The sequence below is a fragment of the Chenopodium album genome, chromosome 16 (assembly GCF_948465745.1).
Source record: "Chenopodium album chromosome 16, dcCheAlbu1.1, whole genome shotgun sequence".
Lineage (NCBI taxonomy): Eukaryota > Viridiplantae > Streptophyta > Magnoliopsida > Caryophyllales > Amaranthaceae > Chenopodium > Chenopodium album.
The window spans coordinates 33,545,124-33,556,891 of record NC_137849.1 but is presented as its reverse complement, the minus strand read 5'-3'; the positions used below and the strand labels follow the sequence as shown (position 1 = coordinate 33,556,891).

The window sequence follows — 11,768 nt, the reverse complement described above, 5'->3', positions numbered from 1 at the left end:
GATATCTGAACATTAATACAAGTAAGATCAATTTTCATAACAGTATAGTCATCAAACTAAGTTCAATGAGCTGGTCAATTTCTCAGCAGCAACAACTGCTGCATATCTAACAATAATTAGCTATCCGGTAAATAGGAACTTCCCTGTTTCGACAGGATTATCACAACTTCACAAGTAACAAATTACTTCTCCGTTTCAACAACATACACACAGCTAGCATATTTAGATTGTACGAGCAAGTGAGAAAAACAATCCCTGTATTATTATGTCGCAGTTAGTTTAACATACAAGATGTGAGATAAATGATTGAAAACTTCCAAGTATTAACCTTCTGGTAGCAAAGTTCTATTTGATGACATCGAACAAATTATCATTTCACATCTACAAACTACTTCGCACAAAAGTGCACCAGTGCTATTTACTAAAAATAACATCTTCAAGCATTGAAGAGGCTCCATACATTGACTTTGACGCTAGAAACAGAAAGCTTGAAGACCTCAGCCATTGGCATACATCCAGATTGTTCAGCGGGCGATACTACTCCAGCACCAACAGTACCAGCACTCTCACTTAACGGACTGAAATATTGAAAATTAAAATTTCTTGTCAGTTACAACAAGACCCCAAGATAACTAGTTAAGATACTATTGCTGTCTTAATTTTGGTAGAGGGCAGAGAAGGAGGTGAGATTTGTCCCATTTGGGTGTACTACCTCCCAATATAACTAGTAGTTCAAGATACTACTTTTGTAAACCCCTGCAAGTCTGAAACCAGTATATATGAAGTTCCATCCAACAAAAAATCAAAAGAAAGCACATAACCGGACTAGAATACATGATCCATTGATCATATGCAGCACAGTACAGTGTTATCTGATTGGATGATTTGGATATAAGGCGGGCTGGCCGTTGAGGTTTAATGAGAAGTATCAGTATACATCAGAGAGCATATCTTGTTCAGGAGTTCAGCAAAGGATGGTGTCTGCCTGATTTTGGAGCTAAGTAGATAAGCTCAAATGCAGCTAAAAGAGTAAAAGAGATTGAGTGTTGCTGCCTGAGTGTGGAAGAATAGGATAAAAAAATAAAATAAATATACAATGAAGGTTTGCCAAGCTTACCTAATAACAACAGGCTCATAGGCAGTGATCAAGATATCTGTACCAACTTCCTTAAGACACAGATTGGCCAAATAAACCTGAATTGGCCACAGTACCACAAAATGAATAGTCAATAATTTATGAATTGTAGATCCACACTGACATTGGACAAAGAAATAAACTATAAAACTATAATGATAGAATCCCTTACCCTTAATATATTTTGTGCCTCTCTTTCTTGACGCCCCTTAGAAATGGCCTACAAAATCATGACAAAACTAGAAATTAGCAACCTAGATCTTAGAGATTACAAAGCCTGTCTTTCATTTTCAGCAACACAAGAAGGGCTTCACATTAACAATCACCAAACCAACTTGAATCTGAATATTGCGGCCCATGATCCTAAATCTTAAAAACATCCCAGTTAAATACGATAATGCAATAGCAATGAAGCTCAAAAGTTCTATGCCCGGCAAAGTTTTCCAGATCTAAAATCAAAAGTAGGCAAGCAAGAGATCAATACAGATTTCCCATCAGATATTTTCAGACACTATAAAGAGCGTGTAAAACTAAGCATACAAAAGTACCAATGGAATGAAGTCCTGAACCAAATGTAAATAAAGTGCTACTTAATATTTGAAGATTGTCCTACAAACGAAGACATCATTTCTAAAACTAAATATGGAAGCAACATGAATTAAGTAATAAATTAATTGCACACCATTTGACCAACAGCACTGGTGACGACAGCAGGTGTGCATCTGTAGCACAATCCCGGAACCTCCAAGACTCCTGATTGCAGCAATCAACTGCAATTGACACAAGATCAATCATCAACATATTTTGTTAGTTTCGAATAATGGATAATTAAACAATAACTTTCAAAATTTTAGGAAAACAAAGATTAAATGATGATAAACCAAAAAAACATAAAATGAACAAGCCACTAATGCCATTTTGAGGAATTAACAAGCAGAATCGAATAATACCAGAACCACTGAAAACTTTGGCACTATTGAACTAAAACTTGCATGAATTCCTTATACTCAAAGATCAAACAATTCAATTCAAAGACTATATTTTAAGGGGGCATAGACTGCATGGATACATCCCAAGAGCACATATCACTATATCAGTATCAGTTACATGCACATAAGACTTTGAGTCGTAACCAACTCATCTGCACGGCCCAGCATATTTCACTAGCAAAATTTAAGGACAGGAATTAGATAACTAATGGTGATATATCTACTTTAAACACCTGTTTCTCCCTAACAAAGAAATTAATGAGCTACTTCGTCATTCTTTAAGTGGCTTCAATGTTAAAGAGTGCTGCAGTGTGGAAAGTATTCCCCTTCCTAATTGTATTTTCTAATTCAAGGTCAGATTTTAAAGCCATCTTTCATAAGCTTCAATGCAATATTCTATGGCAAATTTTGGACAGCTAAGTTGCCAGCTTCGGATTCCTTGCATATTCCAGTCCATAAATCCAAGTGACGTATCTAGCATCATTAACAATTATAGCTTCTAATGTCACTAAATTCATCATGAATCCATAATTCATATATATTATCAAAGGAATTTCTCTCACCCACTAATCCTAATTCACTTTTAAAAACAAGTCCATCATAGGCCAACTTTCAAAATTCAAATTTCACGAAACTTGACAAACTCACCATACCGCCTTCAGCATCCTGTTCCCTAGCAAGGTCTTGAAGGAACCACACGGCACTACCTTCATCGGCAACCTCTTGCTTCAACTCTAACAATTCAACAATGAGACTTCCATCTCGACTAGGATCAGCAAACGCTTCCTATACACAGAAACAAAATCCACATTGAACCTTCCATTAATTTGTAAACACCCACAAAACCTATCACTACAAATAATTTAGAACTCCTAAAAAACAATAAAAAAAATAATAAAGATAGAATTCAACCTGATGATCGGGAACTTCCCGTACATTGCTCAAATCCTATAAACCAAAATTGCACACAAAACAAAAATCCAAAATAGTGTTAGTTTCCCACAAATATAACTTAAATAAAAAGCAAGAAATTGGGAAATTTGGCATGTTAAACCTGGAATCTAGCAGGAAAGGTCATTGATATAGCCCCACCAAATAATGGATGCTCAGTACATGCATTTTCCACCATTTTTAAGCAAAAAACTGCAAATGCTACTAATTAAATTATGCTCACATTTGACCAGAAGAAGCAAGACAATATCTACAATCCAGATAAGACATAGGAGTGAGAAATTTTGAGAATTTTGAAAGCAACTCAAACACTCCATTGTGAGCTACATGCCCTATCCTGAAAGGAATGCCTAAGAGGGGAACACTCTCTTCAAAATATATGAATCTTTTGCCATATTACATTGAAAATAATTACTACTTAAAAAATGCAACTTGATAGACTGACAAGAAACAAATTTTCAATCAAATTCTAATAGGTTTTACTGGCATGAATTCATCACCTATTAGTCTATTACAAAATTCATCCCTATCTGAACCACCTATCTTCCATGGGTATCGAGTGCTTGACAGCACTAGCCAGTGCAAGGACAAAAAAATCATCAGTGGTTTAGTGGTTAAAGGGCTTACATGTGTTCTCCACGGTCATGGGTTCAATCCCTTACACAAGCATATTTTAACTTTTTTGTTTTGTTATCATGCTATTCATTTATATAGAGCAATTTTTCTTCCCCCCTTCCTCAACAATGTAATTTCATCTCTTTTAGGTAACACCCAAAACCATTTATTTTCTTCCTTATCTATATATGTAACTATTGACCTCCTTATAAAAAAAATGGGTTCATTCCCTTTATTAAGCATTTTTTTTTCTTGTATATTTTATCATGCCGTTCATTTATAGAACAATTCCTTCTTTTTTTTTTCCCCTCTTTAATTATGTAATTTTATCTCTTTTACATACCACCAAAACATTTTTTTTTTCCTTCCTTATCTATTTATGTAATTATTGACCACTGTAAAAAAAAATGAAGACTTAGCTTGAAGATGCAATTGTAATTTAAATTGATGATTATCTTGGATTTTTGAATGTAAATTGTAAAGTTGAATTATAAGTATTAAAAATACAACGTATGCATTCAAGTATATTTTTTTTTTAAGTTTTTTGTTAAAATTATGGAACGACGTATTAAGCCTACCCTCCCCCCCCCCCCCCCCCCCCAAATTGGAACACCTGGCTCCGCCACTGCTTGACAGATTAAGTACTACAACCAAATGCCCTCATAACTAATATATGCACATTCCTAAAGGACCTAAACAACTAATGACTAAGACTCAACGAAGAATCAAGGTATTTAAATGACTTAAGATGAGTTACAACCAAGCTGGGTTACACAGAAGAGGCTTGGTGGACATAATTTTAAAAAATTTCACACCAAAAACTTATCAACAGATTATAGTTTGAATTTCATTTAGAGGAAATATCAACCGGTAAGTTCATTGATTAATCGTTGAATTGAATTGAAGGGCTTTTGGAAAAATGTGTTAGATTTGTGGAAGTGCACTTGTAAGAGTAAAACACAATAGAATATGCGATTTATATCCCTTGGAAATCCTAAATTGAGGCACAAGCAAATATGGTAGAGCATCTCTTAAAATTATTAAACTTTGGGTTGTAAAAATCATATATAAAACATTCTATTTACGATAGTATACTCACATACATAGATTAAAGTTTGTTTTCATGAAATAGAGATGTTTTAATATTAGAAAAGACCCTTTTTTTTTTTAACTTTGGGCAGCATGTAAAACAGTCTAAAGTCTAAACCATGCTTATAGTTCACAAAACATATAGTACTTGAGTTCTAGTGAAAGAGCCTAAGGTGTCCATGTGCTACCTGAAGTCTAGCTCTATATGGGGTTTTCTACCCTTCGATTTACTCCACTCCAATACTCCTAAGCTAAACCACAAGTCATTAAAAAGAAAATGGAAAATTAGATTCCTCCTCGGGCATTTAACCAAAAATTACAAAGAAGCCATATACGATAAAATTAGTTCTACGTAAGATTATCAAGTTAATTTTACTTTGAAAGTATTACCTCTATACATCAAGAATCAAATTAGAGTCTTATATACTTGTAATCAATATATGAATTAGATTCTAAAGACTCTGAGATATAAAACATATCATAGAAATCATTCATTTCAATGCTAGCATCTTAAAGCCCCATATAGATGTTCTGATGTTCAATACTTTATATACTATTTTCAATAAATCTGGAAATTTTAATACAGAGTAATAAGCTAAAATTATTATACTGCATTATTTGATTATCAGTTCATCACTCCGTATTAAGCATGAAAACAGAATTATAATACTTGTAACTAAGCTGGTCTTATGCCAAAACTTAAGAGCTTCTAAGTATTCATAGATAAAAATCATCCCATACAGTCACACTAATAATACGGAGTAGTAAATTGAAATTAAATTTTACGGAGTAATGCACAAATTACACTATACTATACGAGTATGTTTTGATGAACTAAAAGCTGATTTTACAAACAAATTTAAATATTCAAGCAATTATACTAAAACAAATTTTAACTTATTGAAATATACAGGTATCGCGGATTTAATTTGAATAATAAGATGATTGAAAACTAAATTTGAACCATAATTTGAATCAATTCACAGAGTATAATTGAAAATGAGAAAAACAGAATGAATGAAAAGCATATAAGTTAGGGTTTGCTATATAATCTAGCATCAGAATTCATAAAAAAAAAACAAAAAAACAAAAAAACAAAAAAAAAGAGAGAGAGAGAAGAGGGAGGAAGTATTACTCTTTTAGGGGGTGGGTGGTGGCCGGCCCTTTTCCCGGCGAGTAAGGAGAGCCGAGAGTTTGTGTGTACGTTTTTGTGTTTTTGAGGGTGGGAGTGTGGGACTAGGGAGGGAATTAACTCAATTAAGAATGTCACGCTAGGTTTGAATATTACACTTTCGGTTTTTTTTTTTTAAAAACCAAAAAAAGAATTAACGAAAACGTGCTAACTTTTAATTTCTACATAGTACCCCCGAGGGTACTATGTAGAAAAATCCATTTTTTTTTTTACACATGAATAACAATTGTTACCACATGACAGAGAGGAGAAAATACAAGTTAATACCTTCGATAAACGATTTTCAAGTGACATTGTTGTAATAAAATTGACTTGGTATTCGTAAAGTACGAATAAAGTAATATTGGCCCACTCAAAAGTTCTTCCATGATGGAAAAGTGCACTTCATGATCGTAATGTACAAGCTGTTACATTTAACTCAAGACATTAATATTTATTTTTGCGTAAATAGCTTAACTAAATTTGAGTTAAAAGGAATGTAATAAAACCCAATGAGTTTGATGAGAGAGAAAGATAAGGCACAAACAAGCAAAGTAGAATAGAAAATTTTAATTCATAGTTGAATCGGAGAGAGAACAATGCTACTGGTGGGGGTGTAATTTGCTTTTTATTCGAATCAGAGAGAAACTCATTTAAAGGATAGCACAATGGGCCAAAAACCTCTCATCAACTTTTGTCCTATACCCACGACAATTGATATCTTTAACTTTGGGGTGTAATTTGCTCGTTACAATTTTTATGTTAGTTCAAATTAAAAAAAAATAAAAAATAAAATGATAGGTGTTACCATTAAGATGTTATTTGGTTGACATCTAAATACATGAGAAATACAAATTCTTAAGAAATAAAGGTTTAATTACAAAATCATAACAAGTTCTACTTCTCACATAATGAGTGAAGTTTCTTACCTAACCTTGCTTGGATAAATACTTCATATAAAGTATAAATTGTAACAGCAATTTCATCTTCTTACAAGCCATACAATTTTGCTCACTTTTTAGAAAGTGAAACTGTGTAAATTTCAATTTTCAGAAAAAAGTGTAACTCAACAAGCAACCAAATGACCTTAAAAATTTCGTTAAAAAAATGACTTTAAAAATTGAGGGAGTAACAATCCAAGTTGATCAAGTTGTTGTCCTTGCCTACTATTTTTTTTTTTTTTTTTGGGCAGCGAAAAAGAAAACATAAAGGGTTGGATATTATTAGCGAGGGTAGAATGATTGTGGGCATCTCCCACTTTGTCTCTCGACACTTTGACACATATGCATAACTTAAACTTTGAAGCCAGCTCAAAGATCTCCATTACTATCAGTTTAACGTTCGCTAGTGCTAAATGTGGATACTGCAACAGTCGAATTACCTCTTGATTGTGTGTTTTCACCATCACCTTATCATGCCTGCCCTGTGCCTCCCGTAGTCCTGTTTTCCGCCTACAGTACACTAGTAGCTAGAACTCGTTGTGCCCCCACGTGTTGGACCTTTCCCCTCAACTCTATCCTTTTCTATATTCCTCCATGATGCATCAACTTGGAGTAGCAATAGGGTAGAGTTGGCGAGGCTACCCAATCTCCAAATCCAGCATCTGTTTATGTCCCTCATGTTGTTTCCTTCTTTGCTCTCCTTAGAGTTAGCTATGCTCCACCTTTGCACTAGTGCGCTGGCTTGCTTTATGATGCCTATTGGGTTAACCGCATACCTTGCATTCGGACATGATTTCAATGTAACCAAATAGACCACTGAGTAGCTAAAAACTCCACCACTCCAGTCCACTGAGTCTTATTCTGTTGGAGAAGAGCCGTAGACATTGTCATTATCCATTCTTTAAGTGATCTTCCTTCGAAAGGTCTAGTGTTTAGACTCAATTGGGAAGCCGGCCCAAACTCTAGCTGAGATGTCACAGTCCCGAAATAGATGTTCTATTGATTCCCTAGCAACTCCACATAGAGCACATTGTTGGGGAACCTCTATACCTCTCTTTGCAAAGTTATCAGTAGTTGCAATCGCGTTATGCATTAGCTTCCAGACAAACACTTTCCATTTCGGATATAATTTGCTTTTCCACAAGGTCTTCTAAAAGGCCACATGTGATGCTGATGCTTCTTGTCTCTACTCTAGCTCCCAATATCCAGATTTCACATAATAGGTTGAAGATGGTGAGAGTATCCATTTAAAATCATCCTCATGCTGCCCCTGTGGAATCGAGATAGATAGGATCCTTTAGGCATCATAGAAGTGAAACATCTTTCGAACAAGCTGAAAATTCCAAGACTTATCTTCATTTAGCAAATCTGCCACCTTTGTGATATGAGCAACCTCAGACGATAGTTGTTCCTTTGTTCTCACAGGTTCACTGCCCACCCAGATGTCCTCTCTGATATTGATCTCCGAGCCATCTCCAATTGTTTTCCGAATAGCTGATTTCAAAGATGAGACACTCCCAACCAGACTCCTGGCTGCACCTGATGCTCCTGGTTTCAGCTTTGGTGTTGTGTACCCTACTTTCATTGGTGAAGCTCCATACTTTAATGCAAAGATTCTGCTTGCTAGAAGAGCTGGATGCTGGTGAAACCTCCAAGCTTGTATTGCTAGTAATGCTATATTTAGAGAGGACACATTTCTCAGGCCTATACCACCTAGGTGCTTATGTGCATACATGAATTCTGTCTTTCTCCAATATATGGGTTTTCTGCCTGTGCTTGTTTTTCACCAGAATTTTATCGAGGCTGTAGAGATCTGCTTCATTATCTTCCTTGGGAAAAGATAAATGGAGAGGGTATAAGATGCTAGAGCAGTAAGGACACAGTTTATGAGCACCATTCTTCCTGCATTATTAAGTGAATTGAACTTCCACGACTCAATCTTCTTGCTAGTATTTTGAAGGATGTCCTAAAACCTTGCATGCCTCCTCCCATCAACTTCCATAGGGCAACCCAAATAGGTCCCTAGATGTTCTTTGCCTGCACCCCTATATTTCTCTTGAGGATTTTCTTGAAGAGGGGAAGGGTGTTTTTTTAGAACACCATATATGATTTATCGAAATTTGCCATCTCCCCTATCAATTGACAAAAATCATGCAGGCATGCCTTCAGGATACTGCATGAGGCAATGGAGACCCTGAAACAAAATAGAGCATCATATGCAAAGAAGAGGTGGGAGATAGTCGGAGCTCTTCTAGCCACCTTTATTCCCTGCAGCATCTTACTCTGACATAACATCTTTATTCTCCTAGACAGAACTTCCATTAACAAGATAAACAAATAAGGAGAAAGAGGGTCTCCCTGCCTTTGGTTGAAACATTTGAGTGAATTAGCCATTGACAAGAATAGAGTAAGAAACTGTAGAGACACATTGCATGATCCATCTTGTCCATATTTCAGGAAACTTCATCTGCCTCAAGATCTTCTCCAAGAAGCTCCAGCTAACTCTGTCATAGGCTTTACTTAGGTCAATTTTGAGCACTCCCTGGTAGATACTCCCTGATTTCCTTCTATGGATAGTGTTTAGGACTTCATGGGCAATGTAGCAGCTATCACTCATAAGTCTGCCTAGCACAAAAGCATGTTGCTTCTCACCCATCAATTCCGGCAAGATGGTTAGATGGGCTTTAACCTGTTGACCATGCATTTAGAAATAATTTTGTAGATTGAGTTGCATAGACTAATTGGCCTGAATTTGCTGACATGTGTTGTGTTGTGCTCCTTCGGGATCAAAGCAATGTAGGTGTGGTTCATTGCCCTTAACATATGACCTCCTATAAAGAATGCTTGGGCTGCTGCAACAACATCTTTTTCCACCAAGCCCCAATTCGTCTGGAAGAAGCCCAGATGAACTCTATCTGGTCCTGGTGATTTTAGGGGGTGAGGTGCGAAAGCTGCCTTCTTTATCTCCTCCCAAGAGAAGGGTCTGCATAGGTGTTGTATGTGTTCGTCTGTCAAGGCTGGCATGAGTCCAATCCATTCACCTTCTTCTTACAAATATGAGTCAGTACCTGCAAAAATCTTAGTAAAATGGGGAAAAAAAACATGTTCTTAAAGTCTGATTCATCAAAGGTCCAGGATCCATCCTCTCTTTGTAGGCACTGTATGAGATTTTGACTTCTTCTTGTCTTGACACTTCTGAAAAAGAAAGTTGTGGCCTGGTCCCCAAATTTATCCCAGGAAGAAGTTGCCCTTTGTTTCCAGTATGCATTTTTTACTTCAACCTCTTCTATAAAATCCTGTCTTTTCTTAGCTTCTGCTTCGAAATCAGAGGTCTTAGGGATAAGTTGTTGCTTATCCTCCAATACTTCTCGTATGTTGTTTCAATCTATTGCTTTTTCCTTCTTGAAGTCTAGGCACCATTTCTTGGTGGATTTCACCACCTTCTTCAGCTTCTCCATCACCTTGTACATATTGGAGCCTTGAACATGAGAATTCCACTCTCCCTTAATTAATTCCTTCACCATTGTAAACCTAAGACACCAGTGTTCCATCCTCATCACATTCTTCCTCCCTCCTTTCATTCCCTCCAGACTGCTGCCTGTGAGACTAGTTATGATGGGGCTATGATCTAAGATGAAAATAGGTAGATTAAGTGTCATAGCATCAGGGAAACTATCTCTCTACTTTGAGTTTGCATAAGCTCTATCTAGCTTCTCCAAAATCCCTTCATCACCTGGTCTGTTATTAGTCTAAGTGTAAGGTATCCCTTTTGAGGGAATTTATGTTAGGTTTAGGTCATGTTTCCAGTTTAAGAAGTCACTCATTCCCCTAATTATCCCACTTCCTCCCAGTTTCTAACAGCTTGGTTCAACTTGATTAAAGTCCCCCATCACAACCAATTTTCCCTTAAGGGAGTCTGGAGTTTTATATAGCTCATTCCATGTTTTTGCTTTCTTTTCTGTATAAGGTGATCCATACAATAGGGCCAAGTAAAAGAAAGGCATAGATATCATATTCACTTCGCATACAATTACAAAATTAGATGCATGCAGCACCTTTAAAGAAGTCCTAAAGTTCCCTGCTACACATAATCCCCCCTACTACCATTAGCCATGGAAAAAAAAACGCGGTCGCGGTACGTTATCACAGAAACGGCTTATACTATATGAGAGTATTAAGACCTCTTTTAGTAACATATAATTAATTAATTAATTTTTAATTAATAATTAGACCATTTAGTTACTTAATTTCATATGCTATTAACCAAAAAAAAAAAAAAACAAAAAGCAAAATATATATATGAATATAAAAATGCAAAAAAACATATTAGTTAAAAATTTATAACAAAAATGTATATAATTATATGAGGTTGGATTATAGAATCAAACTGTATTGGAAACGAATTCGGTAGAGACGTGGAGTTGAACATAATTGCGACTAGAGAAAGTACTCCATTCTTTGTATGAGATTTTGTAACTTGTGAATTATGAATTTGTGATAGCTATGAGTGACGTGAGTGGAGGGGTTTGCTTATGGGATTTAGGAGGTGGTTTAGTAATTGGAGGGTGTAGACACCTAAAATTGTCTCCTCAAAACCAAACCCGATGATGAACAACCTTTCACCGCCATTATTGGTCGGGTTGCGTATTTAATCTTGGAGTGCTTAAATCCATATTTCCATTTCATAAACCAACCCAACTCCTAGCCCATTTCCCCAAACCATAACTTATTTTCCTCTTTTCGTGCCTTTAAACCCAAAATAATTCATTTCGTGTCCTTTAAAATCATTCATTTCGTGTCCTTTTTATAAAAACTTTTAATCCAGCTTATTTTGGTCCATAATCTAGGTCCAATGATTTAATAATTTGATGGGGTTG

The 11,768-nt window shown here is 35.8% G+C and overlaps 1 pseudogene across 1 annotated transcript; it reads right to left on the bottom strand.

Moving 5' to 3' along the window:
• Window positions 1-240: 240 nt before the first annotated feature.
• On the bottom strand, window positions 241-6,041 carry LOC145585139 (uncharacterized; annotated as a pseudogene). The gene is made up of 8 exons (XR_014100571.1): window positions 5,915-6,041; window positions 3,179-3,267; window positions 3,037-3,072; window positions 2,765-2,910; window positions 1,818-1,905; window positions 1,308-1,355; window positions 1,118-1,194; window positions 241-578 (listed from the first exon to the last, which is right to left on the bottom strand). The product of XR_014100571.1 is annotated as an uncharacterized LOC145585139 (transcript).
• Between the last annotated feature and the right edge of the window lie 5,727 nt (window positions 6,042-11,768).